The sequence below is a fragment of the Chiloscyllium plagiosum genome, unplaced genomic scaffold (assembly GCF_037043375.1).
Source record: "Chiloscyllium plagiosum isolate Xiang-an unplaced genomic scaffold, Cpla_swu_hap1 HiC_scaffold_13, whole genome shotgun sequence".
In the NCBI taxonomy this organism is placed as follows: domain Eukaryota; kingdom Metazoa; phylum Chordata; class Chondrichthyes; order Orectolobiformes; family Hemiscylliidae; genus Chiloscyllium; species Chiloscyllium plagiosum.
In genome coordinates, this window is record NW_028270151.1 from 33,988,100 (window position 1) to 34,010,704 (window position 22,605).

The 22,605-nt window shown below is 40.2% G+C and overlaps 1 protein-coding gene across 1 annotated transcript in view; it reads right to left on the reverse strand.

The window, feature by feature from the left end:
• LOC122556387 (uncharacterized) overlaps nucleotides 1–22,605 on the reverse strand; it is a 237,644-nt gene that overhangs the window by 194,635 nt on the left and 20,404 nt on the right. The gene's annotated exons all lie outside the window — the stretch shown is intronic.

The following is a 22,605-nucleotide window of genomic DNA, read 5'->3' on the forward strand; positions in this document are numbered from 1 at the left end:
CAGCTGCGATTGTTTGGGGTTTACTAGAAATGTAGTCACTGCTGTGATTGTTTGGAGTTCACTAGAAATGTAGTCACAGCTGTGATTGTTTGGGGTTCACTAGAAATGTAGTCACAGCTGTGATTGTTTGGGGTTTAATAGAAATGTAGTCACAGCTGTGATTGTTTGGGGTTCACTAGAAATGTAGTCACAGCTGTGATTGTTTGGGGTTCACTAGAAATGTAGTCACAGCTGTGATTGTTTGGGGTTTACTAGAAATGTAGTCACTGCTGTGATTGTTTGGAGTTTAATAGAAATGTAGTCACAGCTGTGATTGTTTGGGGTTCACTAGAAATGTAGTCACAGCTGTGATTGTTTGGGGTTCACTAGAAATGTAGTCACAGCTGTGATTGTTTGGGGTTCACTAGAAATGTAGTCACAGCTGTGATTGTTTGGGGTTTACTAGAAATGTAGTCACAGCTGTGATTGTTTGCGGTTCACTAGAAATGTAGTCACAGCTGTGATTGTTTGGGGTTTACTAGAAATGTAGTCACAGCTGTGATTGTTTGGGGTTTACTAGAAATGTAGTCACTGCTGTGATTGTTTGGGGTTTACGAGAAATGTAGTCACAGCTGTGATTGTTTGGGGTTTACGAGAAATGTAGTCACAGCTGTGATTGTTTGGGGTTTACTAGAAATGTAGTCACAGCTGTGATTGTTTGGGGTTTACTAGAAATGTAGTCACAGCTGTGATTGTTTGGGGTTTACTAGAAATGTAGTCACTGCTGTGATTGTTTGGGGTTTACGAGAAATATAGTCACAGCTGTGATTGTTTGGGGTTCACTAGAAATGTAGTCACAGCTGTGATTGTTTGCGGTTTACTAGAAATGTAGTCACAGCTGTGATTGTTTGGGATTCACTAGAAATGTAGTCACAGCTGTGATTGTTTGGGGTTCACTAGAAATGTAGTCACAGCTGTGATTGTTTGGGGTTCACTAGAAATGTAGTCACTGCTGTGATTGTTTGGGGTTTACTAGAAATGTAGTCACAGCTGTGATTGTTTGGGGTTCACTAGAAATGTAGTCACAGCTGTGATTGTTTGGGGTTCACTAGAAATGTAGTCACAGCTGTGATTGTTTGGGGTTCACTAGAAATGTAGTCACAGCTGTGATTGTTTGGGGTTCACTAGAAATGTAGTCACAGCTGTGATTGTTTGGGGTTTACTAGAAATGTAGTCACAGCTGTGATTGATTGGGGTTTACTAGAAATGTAGTCACAGCTGTGATTGTTTGGGGTTCACTAGAAATGTAGTCACAGCTGTGATTGTTTGGGGTTCACTAGTAATGTAGTCACAGCTGTGATTGTTTGGGGTTAAATAGAAATATAGTCACAGCTGTGATTGTTTGGGGTTAAATAGAAATATAGTCACAGCTGTGATTGTTTGGGGTTAAATAGAAATATAGTCACAGCTGTGATTGTTTGGGGTTAAATAGAAATATAGTCACAGCTGTGATTGTTTGGGGTTCACTAGAAATGTAGTCACAGCTGTGATTGTTTGGGGTTCACTAGAAATGTAGTCACAGCTGTGATTGTTTGGGGTTCACTAGAAATGTAGTCACAGCTGTGATTGTTTGCGGTTAACTAGAAATGTAGTCACAGCTGTGATTGTTTGGGGTTTACTAGAAATGTAGTCACAGCTGTGACTGTTTGGGGTTCACTAGAAATGTAGTCACAGCTGTGATTGTTTGGGGTTTACTAGAAATGTAGTCACAGCTGTGATTGTTTGGGGTACACTAGAAATGTAGTCACAGCTGTGATTGTTTGCGGTTAACTAGAAATGTAGTCACAGCTGTGATTGTTTGGGGTTCACTAGAAATGTAGTCACAGCTGTGATTGTTTGGGGTTTACTAGAAATGTAGTCACAGCTGTGATTGTTTGGGGTTCACTAGAAATGTAGTCACAGCTGTGATTGTTTGGGGTTCACTAGAAATGTAGTCACAGCTGTGATTGTTTGCGGTTAACTAGAAATGTAGTCACAGCTGTGATTGTTTGGGGTTTACTAGAAATGTAGTCACAGCTGTGACTGTTTGGGGTTCACTAGAAATGTAGTCACAGCTGTGATTGTTTGGGGTTTACTAGAAATGTAGTCACAGCTGTGATTGTTTGGGGTACACTAGAAATGTAGTCACAGCTGTGATTGTTTGCGGTTAACTAGAAATGTAGTCACAGCTGTGATTGTTTGGGGTTCACTAGAAATGTAGTCACAGCTGTGATTGTTTGGGGTTTACTAGAAATGTAGTCACAGCTGTGATTGTTTGGGGTTCACTAGAAATGTAGTCACAGCTGTGATTGTTTGCGGTTAACTAGAAATGTAGTCACAGCTGTGATTGTTTGGGGTTTACTAGAAATGTAGTCACAGCTGTGATTGTTTGGGGTTTACTAGAAATGTAGTCACAGCTGTGATTGTTTGGGCATTACGAGAAATGTAGTCACAGCTGTGATTGTTTGGGGTTCACTAGAAATGTAGTCACAGCTGTGATTGTTTGGGGTTCACTAGAAATGTAGTCACAGCTGTGATTGTTTGGAGTTCACTAGAAATGTAGTCACAGCTGTGATTGTTTGGGGTTCACTAGAAATGTAGTCACAGCTGTGATTGTTTGCGGTTCACTAGAAATGTAGTCACAGCTGTGATTGTTTGGGGTTTACTAGAAATGTAGTCACTGCTGTGATTGTTTGGAGTTTAATAGAAATGTAGTCACAGCTGTGATTGTTTGGGGTTCACTAGAAATGTAGTCACTGCTGTGATTGTTTGGAGTTTAATAGAAATGTAGTCACAGCTGTGATTGTTTGGGGTTCACTAGAAATGTAGTCACAGCTGTGATTGTTTGGGGTTTACTAGAAATGTAGTCACAGCTGTGATTGTTTGGGGTTTACTAGAAATGTAGTCACAGCTGCGATTGTTTGGGGTTTACTAGAAATGTAGTCACTGCTGTGATTGTTTGGAGTTCACTAGAAATGTAGTCACAGCTGTGATTGTTTGGGGTTCACTAGAAATGTAGTCACAGCTGTGATTGTTTGGGGTTCACTAGAAATGTAGTCACAGCTGTGATTGTTTGGGGTTCACTAGAAATGTAGTCACAGCTGTGATTGTTTGGGGTTCACTAGAAATGTAGTCACAGCTGTGATTGTTTGGGGTTTACTAGAAATGTAGTCACAGCTGTGATTGTTTGCGGTTCACTAGAAATGTAGTCACAGCTGTGATTGTTTGGGGTTTACTAGAAATGTAGTCACAGCTGTGATTGTTTGGGGTTTACTAGAAATGTAGTCACTGCTGTGATTGTTTGGGGTTTACGAGAAATGTAGTCACAGCTGTGATTGTTTGGGGTTTACGAGAAATGTAGTCACAGCTGTGATTGTTTGGGGTTTACTAGAAATGTAGTCACAGCTGTGATTGTTTGGGGTTTACTAGAAATGTAGTCACAGCTGTGATTGTTTGGGGTTTACTAGAAATGTAGTCACTGCTGTGATTGTTTGGGGTTTACGAGAAATATAGTCACAGCTGTGATTGTTTGGGGTTCACTAGAAATGTAGTCACAGCTGTGATTGTTTGCGGTTTACTAGAAATGTAGTCACAGCTGTGATTGTTTGGGATTCACTAGAAATGTAGTCACAGCTGTGATTGTTTGGGGTTCACTAGAAATGTAGTCACAGCTGTGATTGTTTGGGGTTCACTAGAAATGTAGTCACTGCTGTGATTGTTTGGGGTTCACTAGAAATGTAGTCACAGCTGTGATTGTTTGGGGTTTAATAGAAATGTAGTCACAGCTGTGATTGTTTGGGGTTTACTAGAAATGTAGTCACTGCTGTGATTGTTTGGAGTTTAATAGAAATGTAGTCACAGCTGTGATTGTTTGGGGTTCACTAGAAATGTAGTCACAGCTGTGATTGTTTGGGGTTTACTAGAAATGTAGTCACAGCTGTGATTGTTTGGGGTTTACTAGAAATGTAGTCACTGCTGTGATTGTTTGGAGTTCACTAGAAATGTAGTCACAGCTGTGATTGTTTGGGGTTTACTAGAAATGTAGTCACTGCTGTGATTGTTTGGAGTTCACTAGAAATGTAGTCACAGCTGTGATTGTTTGGGGTTCACTAGAAATGTAGTCACAGCTGTGATTGTTTGGGGTTCACTAGAAATGTAATCACAGCTGTGATTGTTTGGGGTTTACTAGAAATGTAGTCACTGCTGTGATTGTTTGGAGTTTAATAGAAATGTAGTCACAGCTGTGATTGTTTGGGGTTCACTAGAAATGTAATCACAGCTGTGATTGTTTGGGGTTTACTAGAAATGTAGTCACAGCTGTGATTGTTTGGGGTTCACTAGAAATGTAGTCACAGCTGTGATTGTTTGGGGTTTACTAGAAATGTAGTCACAGCTGTGATTGTTTGGGGTTCACTAGAAATGTAATCACAGCTGTGATTGTTTGGGGTTTACTAGAAATGTAGTCACAGCTGTGATTGTTTGGGGTTTACTAGAAATGTAGTCACAGCTGTGATTGTTTGGGGTTTACTAGAAATGTAGTCACAGCTGTGATTGTTTGGCGTTTAATAGAAATGTAGTCACAGCTGTGATTGTTTGGGGTTCACTAGAAATGTAGTCACAGCTGTGATTGTTTGGGGTTTACTAGAAATGTAGTCACAGCTGTGATTGTTTGGCGTTTAATAGAAATGTAGTCACAGCTGTGATTGTTTGGGGTTCACTAGAAATGTAGTCACAGCTGTGATTGTTTGGGGTTCACTAGAAATGTAGTCACAGCTGTGATTGTTTGGCGTTTAATAGAAATGTAGTCACAGCTGTGATTGTTTGGGGTTCACTAGAAATGTAATCACAGCTGTGATTGTTTGGGGTTCACTAGAAATGTAGTCACAGCTGTGATTGTTTGGGGTTCACTAGAAATGTAGTCACAGCTGTGATTGTTTGGGGTTTACTAGAAATGTAGTCACAGCTGTGATTGTTTGGGGTTAAATAGAAATGTAGTCACAGCTGTGATTGTTTGGGGCTTACTAGAAATGTAGTCACAGCTGTGATTGTTTGGGGCTTACTAGAAATGTAGTCACAGCTGTGATTGTTTGGGGCTTACTAGAAATGTAGTCACAGCTGTGATTGTTTGGGGTTTACTAGAAATGCAGTCACAGCTGTGATTGTTTGGGGTTTACTAGAAATGTCGTCACAGCTGTGATTGTTTGGGGTTTACTAGAAATGTCGTCACAGCTGTGATTGTTTGGGGTTTACTAGAAATGTCGTCACAGCTGTGATTGTTTGGGGTTTACTAGAAATGTAGTCACAGCTGTGATTGTTTGGGGTTCACTAGAAATGTAGTCACAGCTGTGATTGTTTGGGGTTTACTAGAAATGTAGTCACAGCTGCGATTGTTTGGGGTTCACTAGAAATGTAGTCACAGCTGTGATTGTTTGGGGTTCACTAGAAATGTAGTCACAGCTGTGATTGTTTGGGGTTCACTAGAAATGTTGTCACAGCTGTGATTGTTTGGGGTTCACTAGAAATGTAGTCACAGCTGTGATTGTTTGGGGTTCACTAGTAATGTAGTCACAGCTGTGATTGTTTGGGGTTAAATAGAAATATAGTCACAGCTGTGATTGTTTGGGGTTAAATAGAAATATAGTCACAGCTGTGATTGTTTGGGGTTAAATAGAAATATAGTCACAGCTGTGATTGTTTGGGGTTCACTAGAAATGTAGTCACAGCTGTGATTGTTTGGGGTTCACTAGAAATGTAGTCACAGCTGTGATTGTTTGGGGTTCACTAGAAATGTAGTCACAGCTGTGATTGTTTGAGGTTTACTAGAAATGTAGTCACAGCTGTGATTGTTTGGGGTTCACTAGAAATGTAGTCACAGCTGTGATTGTTTGAGGTTTACTAGAAATGTAGTCACAGCTGTGATTGTTTGGGGTTCACTAGAAATGTAGTCACAGCTGTGATTGTTTGGGGTTTACTAGAAATGTAGTCACAGCTGTGATTGTTTGGGGCTTACTAGAAATGTAGTCACAGCTGTGATTGTTTGGGATTCACTAGAAATGTAGTCACAGCTGTGATTGTTTGGAGTTTAATAGAAATGTAGTCACAGCTGTGATTGTTTGGGGTTTACTAGAAATGTAGTCACAGCTGTGATTGTTTGGGGTTTACTAGAAATGTAGTCACAGCTGTGATTGTTTGGGGCTTACTAGAAATGTAGTCACAGCTGTGATTGTTTGGGATTCACTAGAAATGTAGTCACAGCTGTGATTGTTTGGGGTTCACTAGAAATGTAGTCACAGCTGTGATTGATTGGGGTTTACGAGAAATGTAGTCACAGCTGTGATTGTTTGGGGTTCACTAGAAATGTAGTCACAGCTGTGATTGTTTGGGGTTCACTAGAAATGTAGTCACAGCTGTGATTGTTTGGGGTTCACTAGAAATGTAGTCACAGCTGTGATTGATTGGGGTTTACGAGAAATGTAGTCACAGCTGTGATTGTTTGGGGTTCACTAGAAATGTAGTCACAGCTGTGATTGTTTGGGGTTTACTAGAAATGTAGTCACAGCTGTGATTGTTTGGGGTTTACTAGAAATGTAGTCACAGCTGTGATTGTTTGGGGTTCACTAGAAATGTAGTCACTGCTGTGATTGTTTGGAGTTCACTAGAAATGTAGTCACAGCTGTGATTGTTTGGGGTTTACTAGAAAAGTAGTCACAGCTGTGATTGTTTGGGGTTCACTAGAAATGTAGTCACAGCTGTGATTGTTTGGGGTTTACTAGAAAAGTAGTCACAGCTGTGATTGTTTGGGGTTCACTAGAAATGTAGTCACAGCTGTGATTGTTTGGGGTTTACTAGAAATGTAGTCACAGCTGTGATTGTTTGGGGTTTACTAGAAATGTAGTCACAGCTGTGATTGTTTGGGGTTCACTAGAAATGTAGTCACAGCTGTGATTGTTTGGAGTTTAATAGAAATGTAGTCACAGCTGTGATTGTTTGGGGTTTACTAGAAATGTAGTCACAGCTGTGATTGTTTGGGGTTCACTAGAAATGTAGTCACAGCTGTGATTGTTTGGGGTTTACTAGAAATGTAGTCACAGCTGTGATTGTTTGGGGTTCACTAGAAATGTAGTCACAGCTGTGATTGTTTGGGGTTTACTAGAAATGTAGTCACAGCTGTGATTGTTTGGGGTTCACTAGAAATGTAGTCACAGCTGTGATTGTTTGGGGTTCACTAGAAATGTAGTCACAGCTGTGATTGTTTGGAGTTTAATAGAAATGTAGTCACAGCTGTGATTGTTTGGGGTTTACTAGAAATGTAGTCACAGCTGTGATTGTTTGGGGTTCACTAGAAATGTAGTCACAGCTGTGATTGTTTGGGGTTTACTAGAAATGTAGTCACAGCTGTGATTGTTTGGGGTTCACTAGAAATGTAGTCACAGCTGTGATTGTTTGGGGTTTACTAGAAATGTAGTCACAGCTGTGATTGTTTGGGGTTCACTAGAAATGTAGTCACAGCTGTGATTGTTTGGGGTTTACTAGAAATGTAGTCACAGCTGTGATTGTTTGGGGTTTACTAGAAATGTAGTCACAGCTGTGATTGTTTGGGGTTTACTAGAAATGTAGTCACAGCTGTGATTGTTTGGGGTTCACTAGAAATGTAGTCACAGCTGTGATTGTTTGGGGCTTACTAGAAATGTAGTCACAGCTGTGATTGTTTGGGGTTTACTAGAAATGTAGTCACAGCTGTGATTGTTTGGGGTTTACTAGAAATGTAGTCACAGCTGTGATTGTTTGGGGTTCACTAGAAATGTAGTCACAGCAGTGATTGTTTGGGGCTTACTAGAAATGTAGTCACAGCTGTGATTGTTTGGGGTTTACTAGAAATGTAGTCACAGCTGTGATTGTTTGGAGTTTAATAGAAATGTAGTCACAGCTGTGATTGTTTGGGGTTTACTAGAAATGTAGTCACAGCTGTGATTGTTTGGGGTTCACTAGAAATGTAGTCACAGCTGTGATTGTTTGGGGTTTACTAGAAATGTAGTCACAGCTGTGATTGTTTGGGGTTTACTAGAAATGTAGTCACAGCTGTGATTGTTTGGGGTTTACTAGAAATGTAGTCACAGCTGTGATTGTTTGGGGTTCACTAGAAATGTAGTCACAGCTGTGATTGTTTGGGGCTTACTAGAAATGTAGTCACAGCTGTGATTGTTTGGGGTTTACTAGAAATGTAGTCACAGCTGTGATTGTTTGGGGTTCACTAGAAATGTAGTCACAGCTGTGATTGTTTGGGGTTCACTAGAAATGTAGTCACAGCTGTGATTGTTTGGGGTTCACTAGAAATGTAGTCACAGCTGTGATTGTTTGGGGTTTACTAGAAATGTTGTCACAGCTGTGATTGTTTGGGGTTTACTAGAAATGTAGTCACAGCTGTGATTGTTTGGGGTTCACTAGAAATGTAGTCACAGCTGTGATTGTTTGGGGTTTACTAGAAATGTAGTCACAGCTGTGATTGTTTGGGGTTCACTAGAAATGTAGTCACAGCTGTGATTGTTTGGGGCTTACTAGAAATGTAGTCACAGCTGTGATTGTTTGGTGTTTACTAGAAATGTAGTCACAGCTGTGATTGTTTGGGGTTCACTAGAAATGTAGTCACAGCTGTGATTGTTTGGAGTTTAATAGAAATGTAGTCACAGCTGTGATTGTTTGGGGTTCACTAGAAATGTAGTCACAGCTGTGATTGTTTGGGGTTTACTAGAAATGTAGTCACAGCTGTGACTGTTTGGGGTTCACTAGAAATGTAGTCACAGCTGTGATTGTTTGGGGTTTACTAGAAATGTAGTCACAGCTGTGATTGTTTGGGGTACACTAGAAATGTAGTCACAGCTGTGATTGTTTGGGGTTTAATAGAAATGTAGTCACAGCTGTGATTATTTGGGGTTTACTAGAAATGTAGTCACAGCTGTGATTGTTTGCGGTTCACTAGAAATGTAGTCACAGCTGTGATTGTTTGGGGTTTACTAGAAATGTAGTCACAGCTGTGATTGTTTGGGGTTTACTAGAAATGTAGTCACTGCTGTGATTGTTTGGGGTTTACGAGAAATGTAGTCACAGCTGTGATTGTTTGGGGTTTACTAGAAATGTAGTCACAGCTGTGATTGTTTGGGGTTCACTAGAAATGTAGTCACAGCTGTGATTGTTTGGGGCTTACTAGAAATGTAGTCACAGCTGTGATTGTTTGGGGTTTACTAGAAATGTAGTCACAGCTGTGATTGTTTGGGGTTCACTAGAAATGTAGTCACAGCTGTGATTGTTTGGGGTTCACTAGAAATGTAGTCACAGCTGTGATTGTTTGGGGTTTACTAGAAATGTAGTCACAGCTGTGATTGTTTGGGGTTTACTAGAAATGTAGTCACAGCTGTGATTGTTTGGGGTTCACTAGAAATGTAGTCACAGCTGTGATTGTTTGGAGTTTAATAGAAATGTAGTCACAGCTGTGAATGTTTGGGGTTCACTAGAAATGTAGTCACAGCTGTGATTGTTTGGGGTTTACTAGAAATGTAGTCACAGCTGTGATTGTTTGGGGTTTACTAGAAATGTAGTCACAGCTGTGATTGTTTGGGGTTCACTAGAAATGTAGTCACAGCTGTGATTGTTTGGAGTTTAATAGAAATGTAGTCACAGCTGTGAATGTTTGGGGTTCACTAGAAATGTAGTCACAGCTGTGATTGTTTGGGGTTTACTAGAAATGTAGTCACAGCTGTGATTGTTTGGGGTTTACTAGAAATGTAGTCACAGCTGTGACTGTTTGGGGTTCACTAGAAATGTAGTCACAGCTGTGATTGTTTGGGGTACACTAGAAATGTAGTCACAGCTGTGATTGTTTGCGGTTAACTAGAAATGTAGTCACAGCTGTGATTGTTTGTGGTTCACTAGAAATGTAGTCACAGCTGTGATTGTTTGGGGTTTACTAGAAATGTCGTCACAGCTGTGATTGTTTGGGGTTCACTAGAAATGTAGTCACAGCTGTGATTGTTTGCGGTTAACTAGAAATGTAGTCACAGCTGTGATTGTTTGGGGTTTACTAGAAATGTAGTCACAGCTGTGATTGTTTGGGGTTTACTAGAAATGTAGTCACAGCTGTGATTGTTTGGGGTTCACTAGAAATGTAGTCACAGCTGTGATTGTTTGGGGTTTACTAGAAATGTAGTCACAGCTGTGATTGTTTGGGGTTTACTAGAAATGTAGTCACAGCTGCGATTGTTTGGGGTTTACTAGAAATGTAGTCACTGCTGTGATTGTTTGGAGTTCACTAGAAATGTAGTCACTGCTGTGATTGTTTGGAGTTCACTAGAAATGTAGTCACAGCTGTGATTGTTTGGGGTTCACTAGAAATGTAGTCACAGCTGTGATTGTTTGGGGTTTAATATAAATGTAGTCACAGCTGTGATTGTTTGGGGTTCACTAGAAATGTAGTCACAGCTGTGATTGTTTGGGGTTTACTAGAAATGTAGTCACTGCTATGATTGTTTGGAGTTTAATAGAAATGTAGTCACAGCTGTGATTGTTTGGGGTTCACTAGAAATGTAGTCACAGCTGTGATTGTTTGGGGTTCACTAGAAATGTAGTCACAGCTGTGATTGTTTGGGGTTCACTAGAAATGTAGTCACAGCTGTGATTGTTTGGGGTTTACTAGAAATGTAGTCACAGCTGTGATTGTTTGCGGTTCACTAGAAATGTAGTCACAGCTGTGATTGTTTGGGGTTTACTAGAAATGTAGTCACAGCTGTGATTGTTTGGGGTTTACTAGAAATGTAGTCACTGCTGTGATTGTTTGGGGTTTACGAGAAATGTAGTCACAGCTGTGATTGTTTGGGGTTTACGAGAAATGTAGTCACAGCTGTGATTGTTTGGGGTTTACTAGAAATGTAGTCACAGCTGTGATTGTTTGGGGTTTACTAGAAATGTAGTCACAGCTGTGATTGTTTGGGGTTTACTAGAAATGTAGTCACTGCTGTGATTGTTTGGGGTTTACGAGAAATATAGTCACAGCTGTGATTGTTTGGGGTTCACTAGAAATGTAGTCACAGCTGTGATTGTTTGCGGTTTACTAGAAATGTAGTCACAGCTGTGATTGTTTGGGGTTCACTAGAAATGTAGTCACAGCTGTGATTGTTTGGGGTTCACTAGAAATGTAGTCACTGCTGTGATTGTTTGGGGTTTACTAGAAATGTAGTCACAGCTGTGATTGTTTGGGGTTTACTAGAAATGTAGTCACAGCTGTGATTGTTTGCGGTTTACTAGAAATGTAGTCACAGCTGTGATTGTTTGGGGTTTACGAGAAATGTAGTCACAGCTGTGATTGTTTGGGGTTCACTAGAAATGTAGTCACAGCTGTGATTGTTTGGGGTTCACTAGAAATGTAGTCACAGCTGTGATTGTTTGGGGTTCACTAGAAATGTAGTCACAGCTGTGATTGTTTGGGGTTTAATAGAAATGTAGTCACAGCTGTGATTGTTTGGGGTTTACTAGAAATGTAGTCACAGCTGTGATTGTTTGGGGTTTAATAGAAATGTAGTCACAGCTGCGATTGTTTGGGGTTCACTAGAAATGTAGTCACAGCTGTGATTGTTTGGGGTTTACTAGAAATGTAGTCACAGCTGTGATTGTTTGGGGTTTACTAGAAATGTAGTCACAGCTGCGATTGTTTGGGGTTTACTAGAAATGTAGTCACTGCTGTGATTGTTTGGAGTTCACTAGAAATGTAGTCACAGCTGTGATTGTTTGGGGTTCACTAGAAATGTAGTCACAGCTGTGATTGTTTGGGGTTTACTAGAAATGTAGTCACTGCTGTGATTGTTTGGAGTTTAATAGAAATGTAGTCACAGCTGTGATTGTTTGGGGTTCACTAGAAATGTAGTCACAGCTGTGATTGTTTGGGGTTCACTAGAAATGTAGTCACAGCTGTGATTGTTTGGGGTTCACTAGAAATGTAGTCACAGCTGTGATTGTTTGGGGTTCACTAGAAATGTAGTCACAGCTGTGATTGTTTGGGATTCACTAGAAATGTAGTCACAGCTGTGATTGTTTGGGGTTCACTAGAAATGTAGTCACAGCTGTGATTGTTTGGAGTTCACTAGAAATGTAGTCACAGCTGTGATTGTTTGGGGTTCACTAGAAATGTAGTCACAGCTGTGATTGTTTGGGGTTTAATAGAAATGTAGTCACAGCTGTGATTGTTTGGGGTTTACTAGAAATGTAGTCACAGCTGTGATTGTTTGGGGTTTAATAGAAATGTAGTCACAGCTGCGATTGTTTGGGGTTCACTAGAAATGTAGTCACAGCTGTGATTGTTTGGGGTTTACTAGAAATGTAGTCACAGCTGTGATTGTTTGGGGTTTACTAGAAATGTAGTCACAGCTGCGATTGTTTGGGGTTTACTAGAAATGTAGTCACTGCTGTGATTGTTTGGAGTTCACTAGAAATGTAGTCACAGCTGTGATTGTTTGGGGTTTAATAGAAATGTAGTCACAGCTGTGATTGGGGTTCACTAGAAATGTAGTCACAGCTGTGATTGTTTGGGGTTTACTAGAAATGTAGTCACTGCTGTGATTGTTTGGAGTTTAATAGAAATGTAGTCACAGCTGTGATTGTTTGGGGTTCACTAGAAATGTAGTCACAGCTGTGATTGTTTGGGGTTCACTAGAAATGTAGTCACAGCTGTGATTGTTTGGGGTTCACTAGAAATGTAGTCACAGCTGTGATTGTTTGGGGTTTACTAGAAATGTAGTCACAGCTGTGATTGTTTGCGGTTCACTAGAAATGTAGTCACAGCTGTGATTGTTTGGGGTTTACTAGAAATGTAGTCAGCTGTGATTGTTTGGGGTTTACTAGAAATGTAGTCACTGCTGTGATTGTTTGGGGTTTACGAGAAATGTAGTCACAGCTGTGATTGTTTGGGGTTTACGAGAAATGTAGTCACAGCTGTGATTGTTTGGGGTTTACGAGAAATGTAGTCACAGCTGTGATTGTTTGGGATTCACTAGAAATGTAGTCACAGCTGTGATTGTTTGGAGTTTAATAGAAATGTAGTCACAGCTGTGATTGTTTGGGGTTCACTAGAAATGTAGTCACAGCTGTGATTGATTGGGGTTTACTAGAAATGTAGTCACAGCTGTGATTGATTGGGGTTTACGGGAAATGTAGTCACAGCTGTGATTGTTTGGGGTTCACTAGAAATGTAGTCACAGCTGTGATTGTTTGGAGTTTAATAGAAATGTAGTCACAGCTGTGATTGTTTGGAGTTTAATAGAAATGTAGTCACAGCTGTGATTGTTTGGGGTTCACTAGAAATGTAGTCACAGCTGTGATTGTTTGGGGTTTACTAGAAATGTAGTCACAGCTGTGATTATTTGGGGTTTACTAGAAATGTAGTCACAGCTGTGATTGTTTGGGGTTTACTAGAAATGTAGTCACAGCTGTGATTGTTTGGGGTTCACTAGAAATGTAGTCACAGCTGTGATTGTTTGGGGTTCACTAGAAATGTAGTCACAGCTGTGACTGTTTGGGGTTCACTAGAAATGTAGTCACAGCTGTGACTGTTTGGGGTTCACTAGAAATGTAGTCACAGCTGTGATTGTTTGGGGTTCACTAGAAATGTAGTCACAGCTGTGATTGTTTGGGGTTCACTAGAAATGTAGTCACAGCTGTGATTGTTTGTTGTTTACTAGAAATGTAGTCACAGCTGTGATTGATTGGGGTTTACGAGAAATGTAGTCACAGCTGTGATTGTTTGGGGTTCACTAGAAATGTAGTCACAGCTGTGATTGTTTGGAGTTTAATAGAAATGTAGTCACAGCTGTGATTGTTTGGGGTTTACTAGAAATGTAGTCACAGCTGTGATTGTTTGGGGTTCACTAGAAATGTAGTCACAGCTGTGATTGTTTGGGGTTTACTAGAAATGTAGTCACAGCTGTGATTGTTTGGGGCTTACTAGAAATGTAGTCACAGCTGTGATTGTTTGGGGTTTACTAGAAATGTAGTCACAGCTGTGATTGTTTGGGGTTCACTAGAAATGTAGTCACAGCTGTGATTGTTTGGGGTTCACTAGAAATGTAGTCACAGCTGTGATTGTTTGGGGTTTACTAGAAATGTAGTCACAGCTGTGATTGTTTGGGGTTTACTAGAAATGTAGTCACAGCTGTGATTGTTTGGGGTTTACTAGAAATGTCGTCACAGCTGTGATTGTTTGGGGCTTACTAGAAATGTAGTCACAGCTGTGATTGTTTGGGGTTCACTAGAAATGTAGTCACAGCTGTGATTGTTTGGGGCTTACTAGAAATGTAGTCACAGCTGTGATTGTTTGGGGTTTACTAGAAATGTAGTCACAGCTGTGATTGTTTGGGGTTCACTAGAAATGTAGTCACAGCTGTGATTGTTTGGAGTTTAATAGAAATGTAGTCACAGCTGTGATTGTTTGGGGTTCACTAGAAATGTAGTCACAGCTGTGATTGTTTGGGGTTTACTAGAAATGTAGTCACAGCTGTGATTGTTTGGGGTTTACGAGAAATGTAGTCACAGCTGTGATTGTTTGGGGTTCACTAGAAATGTAGTCACAGCTGTGATTGTTTGGAGTTCACTAGAAATGTAGTCACAGCTGTGATTGTTTGGGGTTCACTAGAAATGTAGTCACAGCTGTGATTGTTTGGGGTTCAATAGAAATGTAGTCACAGCTGTGATTGTTTGGGGTTTACTAGAAATGTAGTCACTGCTGTGATTGTTTGGAGTTTACTAGAAATGTAGTCACAGCTGTGATTGTTTGGGGTTCAATAGAAATGTAGTCACAGCTGTGATTGTTTGGGGTTTACTAGAAATGTAGTCACAGCTGTGATTGATTGGGGTTTACGAGAAATGTAGTCACAGCTGTGATTGTTTGGGGTTCACTAGAAATGTAGTCACAGCTGTGATTGTTTGGGGTTCACTAGAAATGTAGTCACAGCTGTGATTGTTTGGGGTTCACTAGAAATGTAGTCACAGCTGTGATTGTTTGGGGTTCACTAGAAATGTAGTCACAGCTGTGACTGTTTGGGGTTCACTAGAAATGTAGTCACAGCTGTGATTGTTTGGGGTTCACTAGAAATGTAGTCACAGCTGTGATTGTTTGGGGTTCACTAGAAATGTAGTCACAGCTGTGATTGTTTGGGGTTCACTAGAAATGTAGTCACAGCTGTGATTGTTTGTTGTTTACTAGAAATGTAGTCACAGCTGTGATTGTTTGGGGTTCACTAGAAATGTAGTCACAGCTGTGATTGTTTGTTGTTTACTAGAAATGTAGTCACAGCTGTGATTGATTGGGGTTTACGAGAAATGTAGTCACAGCTGTGATTGTTTGGGGTTCACTAGAAATGTAGTCACAGCTGTGATTGTTTGGAGTTTAATAGAAATGTAGTCACAGCTGTGATTGTTTGGGGTTTACTAGAAATGTAGTCACAGCTGTGATTGTTTGGGGTTCACTAGAAATGTAGTCACAGCTGTGATTGTTTGGGGTTTACTAGAAATGTAGTCACAGCTGTGATTGTTTGGGGCTTACTAGAAATGTAGTCACAGCTGTGATTGTTTGGGGTTTACTAGAAATGTAGTCACAGCTGTGATTGTTTGGGGTTCACTAGAAATGTAGTCACAGCTGTGATTGTTTGGGGTTTACTAGAAATGTAGTCACAGCTGTGATTGTTTGGGGTTTACTAGAAATGTAGTCACAGCTGTGATTGTTTGGGGTTCACTAGAAATGTAGTCACAGCTGTGATTGTTTGGGGCTTACTAGAAATGTAGTCACAGCTGTGATTGTTTGGGGTTTACTAGAAATGTAGTCACAGCTGTGATTGTTTGGGGTTCACTAGAAATGTAGTCACAGCTGTGATTGTTTGGAGTTTAATAGAAATGTAGTCACAGCTGTGATTGTTTGGGGTTCACTAGAAATGTAGTCACAGCTGTGATTGTTTGGGGTTTACTAGAAATGTAGTCACAGCTGTGATTGTTTGGGGTTTACGAGAAATGTAGTCACAGCTGTGATTGTTTGGGGTTCACTAGAAATGTAGTCACAGCTGTGATTGTTTGGAGTTCACTAGAAATGTAGTCACAGCTGTGATTGTTTGGGGTTCACTAGAAATGTAGTCACAGCTGTGATTGTTTGGGGTTCAATAGAAATGTAGTCACAGCTGTGATTGTTTGGGGTTTACTAGAAATGTAGTCACTGCTGTGATTGTTTGGAGTTTACTAGAAATGTAGTCACAGCTGTGATTGTTTGGGGTTTACTAGAAATGTAGTCACTGCTGTGATTGTTTGGGGTTTACGAGAAATATAGTCACAGCTGTGATTGTTTGGGGTTCACTAGAAATGTAGTCACAGCTGTGATTGTTTGCGGTTTACTAGAAATGTAGTCACAGCTGTGATTGTTTGGGATTCACTAGAAATGTAGTCACAGCTGTGATTGTTTGGGGTTCACTAGAAATGTAGTCACAGCTGTGATTGTTTGGGGTTCACTAGAAATGTAGTCACTGCTGTGATTGTTTGGAGTTCACTAGAAATGTAGTCACAGCTGTGATTGTTTGGGGTTCACTAGAAATGTAGTCACAGCTGTGATTGTTTGGGGTTTAATAGAAATGTAGTCACAGCTGTGATTGTTTGGGGTTTACTAGAAATGTAGTCACTGCTGTGATTGTTTGGAGTTTAATAGAAATGTAGTCACAGCTGTGATTGTTTGGGGTTCACTAGAAATGTAGTCACAGCTGTGATTGTTTGGGGTTTACTAGAAATGTAGTCACAGCTGTGATTGTTTGGGGTTTACTAGAAATGTAGTCACAGCTGTGATTGCTTGGGGTTTACTAGAAATGTAGTCACTGCTGTGATTGTTTGGGGTTCACTAGAAATGTAGTCACACCTGTGATTGTTTGGAGTTTAATAGAAATGTAGTCACAGCTGTGATTGTTTGGGGTTCACTAGAAATGTAGTCACAGCTGTGATTGTTTGGGGTTTACTAGAAATGTAGTCACAGCTGTGATTGTTTGGGGTTTACTAGAAATGTAGTCACAGCTGTGATTGCTTGGGGTTTACTAGAAATGTAGTCACTGCTGTGATTGTTTGGGGTTCACTAGAAATGTAGTCACACCTGTGATTGTTTGGAGTTTAATAGAAATGTAGTCACAGCTGTGATTGTTTGGGGTTCACTAGAAATGTAGTCACAGCTGTGATTGTTTGGGGTTTACTAGAAATGTAGTCACAGCTGTGATTATTTGGGGTTTACTAGAAATGTAGTCACAGCTGTGATTGTTTGGGGTTTACTAGAAATGTAGTCACAGCTGTGATTGTTTGGGGTTCACTAGAAATGTAGTCACAGCTGTGATTGTTTGGGGTTCACTAGAAATGTAGTCACAGCTGTGATTGTTTGGGGTTCACTAGAAATGTAGTCACAGCTGTGATTGTTTGGGGTTCACTAGAAATGTAGTCACAGCTGTGATTGTTTGTTGTTTACTAGAAATGTAGTCACAGCTGTGATTGATTGGGGTTTACGAGAAATGTAGTCACAGCTGTGATTGTTTGGGGTTCACTAGAAATGTAGTCACAGCTGTGATTGTTTGGGGTTCACTAGAAATGTAGTCACAGCTGTGATTGTTTGGAGTTTAATAGAAATGTAGTCACAGCTGTGATTGTTTGGGGTTTACTAGAAATGTAGTCACAGCTGTGATTGTTTGGGGTTCACTAGAAATGTAGTCACAGCTGTGATTGTTTGGGGTTTACTAGAAATGTAGTCACAGCTGTGATTGTTTGGGGTTCACTAGAAATGTAGTCACAGCTGTGATTGTTTGGGGCTTACTAGAAATGTAGTCACAGCTGTGATTGTTTGGGGTTTACTAGAAATGTAGTCACAGCTGTGATTGTTTGGGGTTCACTAGAAATGTAGTCACAGCTGTGATTGTTTGGGGTTCACTAGAAATGTAGTCACAGCTGTGATTGTTTGGGGTTTACTAGAAATGTAGTCACAGCTGTGATTGTTTGGGGTTTACTAGAAATGTAGTCACAGCTGTGATTGTTTGGGGTTCACTAGAAATGTAGTCACAGCTGTGATTGTTTGGGGCTTACTAGAAATGTAGTCACAGCTGTGATTGTTTGGGGTTCACTAGAAATGTAGTCACAGCTGTGATTGTTTGGGGTTTACTAGAAATGTAGTCACAGCTGTGATTGTTTGGGGTTTACGAGAAATGTAGTCACAGCTGTGATTGTTTGGGGTTCACTAGAAATGTAGTCACAGCTGTGATTGTTTGGAGTTCACTAGAAATGTAGTCACAGCTGTGATTGTTTGGGGTTCACTAGAAATGTAGTCACAGCTGTGATTGTTTGGGGTTCAATAGAAATGTAGTCACAGCTGTGATTGTTTGGGGTTTACTAGAAATGTAGTCACTGCTGTGATTGTTTGGAGTTTACTAGAAATGTAGTCACAGCTGTGATTGTTTGGGGTTTACTAGAAATGTAGTCACTGCTGTGATTGTTTGGGGTTTACGAGAAATATAGTCACAGCTGTGATTGTTTGGGGTTCACTAGAAATGTAGTCACAGCTGTGATTGTTTGCGGTTTACTAGAAATGTAGTCACAGCTGTGATTGTTTGGGATTCACTAGAAATGTAGTCACAGCTGTGATTGTTTGGGGTTCACTAGAAATGTAGTCACAGCTGTGATTGTTTGGGGTTCACTAGAAATGTAGTCACAGCTGTGATTGTTTGGGGTTCACTAGTAATGTAGTCACAGCTGTGATTGTTTGGGGATAAATAGAAATGTAGTCACAGCTGTGATTGTTTGGGGTTAAATAGAAATATAGTCACAGCTGTGATTGTTTGGCGTTTAATAGAAATGTAGTCACAGCTGTGATTGTTTGGGGTTCACTAGAAATGTAGTCACAGCTGTGATTGTTTGGCGTTTAATAGAAATGTAGTCACAGCTGTGATTGTTTGGGGTTCACTAGAAATGTAATCACAGCTGTGATTGTTTGGGGTTCACTAGAAATGTAGTCACAGCTGTGATTGTTTGGGGTTTACTAGAAATGTAATAACAGCTGTGATTGTTTGGGGTTTACTAGAAATGTCGTCACAGCTGTGATTGTTTGGGGTTTACTAGAAATGTAGTCACAGCTGCGATTGTTTGGGGTTCACTAGAAATGTAGTCACAGCTGTGATTGTTTGGGGTTCACTAGAAATGTAGTCACAGCTGTGATTGTTTGCGGTTTACTAGAAATGTAGTCACAGCTGTGATTGTTTGGGGTTCACTAGAAATGTAGTCACAGCTGTGATTGTTTGGGGTTCACTAGAAATGTAGTCACAGCTGTGATTGTTTGGGATTCACTAGAAATGTAGTCACAGCTGTGATTGTTTGGGGTTCACTAGAAATGTAGTCACAGCTGTGATTGTTTGGGGTTCACTAGAAATGTAGTCACTGCTGTGATTGTTTGGAGTTCACTAGAAATGTAGTCACAGCTGTGATTGTTTGGGGTTCACTAGAAATGTAGTCACAGCTGTGATTGTTTGGGGTTTAATAGAAATGTAGTCACAGCTGTGATTGTTTGGGGTTTACTAGAAATGTAGTCACTGCTGTGATTGTTTGGAGTTTAATAGAAATGTAGTCACAGCTGTGATTGTTTGGGGTTCACTAGAAATGTAGTCACAGCTGTGATTGTTTGGGGTTTACTAGAAATGTAGTCACAGCTGTGATTGTTTGGGGTTTACTAGAAATGTAGTCACAGCTGTGATTGCTTGGGGTTTACTAGAAATGTAGTCACTGCTGTGATTGTTTGGGGTTCACTAGAAATGTAGTCACACCTGTGATTGTTTGGAGTTTAATAGAAATGTAGTCACAGCTGTGATTGTTTGGGGTTCACTAGAAATGTAGTCACAGCTGTGATTGTTTGGGGTTTACTAGAAATGTAGTCACAGCTGTGATTATTTGGGGTTTACTAGAAATGTAGTCACAGCTGTGATTGTTTGGGGTTTACTAGAAATGTAGTCACAGCTGTGATTGTTTGGGGTTCACTAGAAATGTAGTCACAGCTGTGATTGTTTGGGGTTCACTAGAAATGTAGTCACAGCTGTGATTGTTTGGGGTTCACTAGAAATGTAGTCACAGCTGTGATTGTTTGGGGTTCACTAGAAATGTAGTCACAGCTGTGATTGTTTGTTGTTTACTAGAAATGTAGTCACAGCTGTGATTGATTGGGGTTTACGAGAAATGTAGTCACAGCTGTGATTGTTTGGGGTTCACTAGAAATGTAGTCACAGCTGTGATTGTTTGGGGTTCACTAGAAATGTAGTCACAGCTGTGATTGTTTGGAGTTTAATAGAAATGTAGTCACAGCTGTGATTGTTTGGGGTTTACTAGAAATGTAGTCACAGCTGTGATTGTTTGGGGTTCACTAGAAATGTAGTCACAGCTGTGATTGTTTGGGGTTTACTAGAAATGTAGTCACAGCTGTGATTGTTTGGGGTTCACTAGAAATGTAGTCACAGCTGTGATTGTTTGGGGCTTACTAGAAATGTAGTCACAGCTGTGATTGTTTGGGGTTTACTAGAAATGTAGTCACAGCTGTGATTGTTTGGGGTTCACTAGAAATGTAGTCACAGCTGTGATTGTTTGGGGTTCACTAGAAATGTAGTCACAGCTGTGATTGTTTGGGGTTTACTAGAAATGTAGTCACAGCTGTGATTGTTTGGGGTTTACTAGAAATGTAGTCACAGCTGTGATTGTTTGGGGTTCACTAGAAATGTAGTCACAGCTGTGATTGTTTGGGGCTTACTAGAAATGTAGTCACAGCTGTGATTGTTTGGGGTTCACTAGAAATGTAGTCACAGCTGTGATTGTTTGGGGTTTACTAGAAATGTAGTCACAGCTGTGATTGTTTGGGGTTTACGAGAAATGTAGTCACAGCTGTGATTGTTTGGGGTTCACTAGAAATGTAGTCACAGCTGTGATTGTTTGGAGTTCACTAGAAATGTAGTCACAGCTGTGATTGTTTGGGGTTCACTAGAAATGTAGTCACAGCTGTGATTGTTTGGGGTTCAATAGAAATGTAGTCACAGCTGTGATTGTTTGGGGTTTACTAGAAATGTAGTCACTGCTGTGATTGTTTGGAGTTTACTAGAAATGTAGTCACAGCTGTGATTGTTTGGGGTTTACTAGAAATGTAGTCACTGCTGTGATTGTTTGGGGTTTACGAGAAATATAGTCACAGCTGTGATTGTTTGGGGTTCACTAGAAATGTAGTCACAGCTGTGATTGTTTGCGGTTTACTAGAAATGTAGTCACAGCTGTGATTGTTTGGGATTCACTAGAAATGTAGTCACAGCTGTGATTGTTTGGGGTTCACTAGAAATGTAGTCACAGCTGTGATTGTTTGGGGTTCACTAGAAATGTAGTCACAGCTGTGATTGTTTGGGGTTCACTAGTAATGTAGTCACAGCTGTGATTGTTTGGGGATAAATAGAAATGTAGTCACAGCTGTGATTGTTTGGGGTTAAATAGAAATATAGTCACAGCTGTGATTGTTTGGCGTTTAATAGAAATGTAGTCACAGCTGTGATTGTTTGGGGTTCACTAGAAATGTAGTCACAGCTGTGATTGTTTGGCGTTTAATAGAAATGTAGTCACAGCTGTGATTGTTTGGGGTTCACTAGAAATGTAATCACAGCTGTGATTGTTTGGGGTTCACTAGAAATGTAGTCACAGCTGTGATTGTTTGGGGTTTACTAGAAATGTAATAACAGCTGTGATTGTTTGGGGTTTACTAGAAATGTCGTCACAGCTGTGATTGTTTGGGGTTTACTAGAAATGTAGTCACAGCTGCGATTGTTTGGGGTTCACTAGAAATGTAGTCACAGCTGTGATTGTTTGGGGTTCACTAGAAATGTTGTCACAGCTGTGATTGTTTGGGGTTCACTAGAAATGTAGTCACAGCTGTGATTGTTTGGGGTTCACTAGTAATGTAGTCACAGCTGTGATTGTTTGGGGTTAAATAGAAATATAGTCACAGCTGTGATTGTTTGGGGTTAAATAGAAATATAGTCACAGCTGTGATTGTTTGGGGTTAAATAGAAATATAGTCACAGCTGTGATTGTTTGGGGTTCACTAGAAATGTAGTCACAGCTGTGATTGTTTGGGGTTCACTAGAAATGTAGTCACAGCTGTGATTGTTTGAGGTTTACTAGAAATGTAGTCACAGCTGTGATTGTTTGGGGTTCACTAGAAATGTAGTCACAGCTGTGATTGTTTGAGGTTCACTAGAAATGTAGTCACAGCTGTGATTGTTTGGGGTTCACTAGAAATGTAGTCACAGCTGTGATTGTTTGAGGTTTACTAGAAATGTAGTCACAGCTGTGATTGTTTGGGGTTCACTAGAAATGTAGTCACAGCTGTGATTGTATGGGGTTTACTAGAAATGTAGTCACAGCTGTGATTGTTTGGGGTTCACTAGAAATGTAGTCACAGCTGTGATTGTTTGGGGTTCACTAGAAATGTAGTCACAGCTGTGATTGTTTGGGGTTTACTAGAAATGTAGTCAC